The sequence below is a fragment of the Mus caroli genome, unplaced genomic scaffold, assembly GCF_978045245.1.
Source record: "Mus caroli unplaced genomic scaffold, Mus_caroli_1 scaffold_18, whole genome shotgun sequence".
NCBI classification, from domain to species: domain Eukaryota; kingdom Metazoa; phylum Chordata; class Mammalia; order Rodentia; family Muridae; genus Mus; species Mus caroli.
Window position 1 is genome coordinate 62,255,873 of NW_028227273.1, and position 933 is coordinate 62,256,805.

Sequence of the window (933 nt, forward strand, 5' to 3'; positions counted from 1 at the left end):
CCTGTGGTCGTGTCTACCTTATTTCCCTTGGTGTGAGTGTCTCATGTTTGCCTGTTACAGCCTGTATCAGTTTCGTTCCTTTCCATGGCTGAGGGCGTCCCATTGTGTGCATGGTCCTTATTCTCTGTGTATATGTATGCCTGAACACATCCACCCCCCCCCCCCCCCCCGGGTGTAGCCCAGGTTGGGTTCTCTGCAATCCTGTGTTCATTTGCCGCACTGGGCTGCAGTTTCACATGCTTGCCTGTGTGCCTCTGGGCACCATTCTCAGTCTTCCCCAGCCTTGGTTATTCCTCTTTCTGTGGTCCTGCCCTGCCCTGTGGTTTGGGTTTGTTGCCCAGCAACTATACAATATCTCCCATGTGTTCCACCTGTGTCCGAGTTGGGTTGTCTTTGTTTCTCTACTTAGAGGAGGGACTTGGCTTTGGTGCGCAGGTTCAGGGTCTTGCTATGTAGCCCGGGATAGGTTCAACCTCCCTGTGGCCACCTCTGCCAAGCTTATTCTCACTTAGTTTTGCTGAGGTCAAACCTGTCTATTTCTCCTCTTCTGGTGTCATCTCCATCACCACATCTAAGGCATGGACACCCATCTTTGCTAGGAGTGGTACCCATTGCTGCATTTAAGAGGAGAGAGAGGCTATGCACAGTGACACACACCTTATGATCCCAGGATTCAGGAGGCTGAGGCAGCGCTGCCACAAGTCTTGAATCTAACTAGAGCTATACGCCAAGACTTGTTTCAAATAAACTTTTTTTTTTAAAGTACTTGGGGCCAGTGATATGGCTGAGCAGGTAAAGACTTGCTGCTAAGCCTGATGAACTGAGTTTCATTCCTGGGACCCAAATGGTAGAAGAGAACGGACTCCCAAAGTCTTCCTGACTGCCACATTAGTGGGTGGGGGATGAAAGCCCATGCTCCGAGGAAGATAAGCA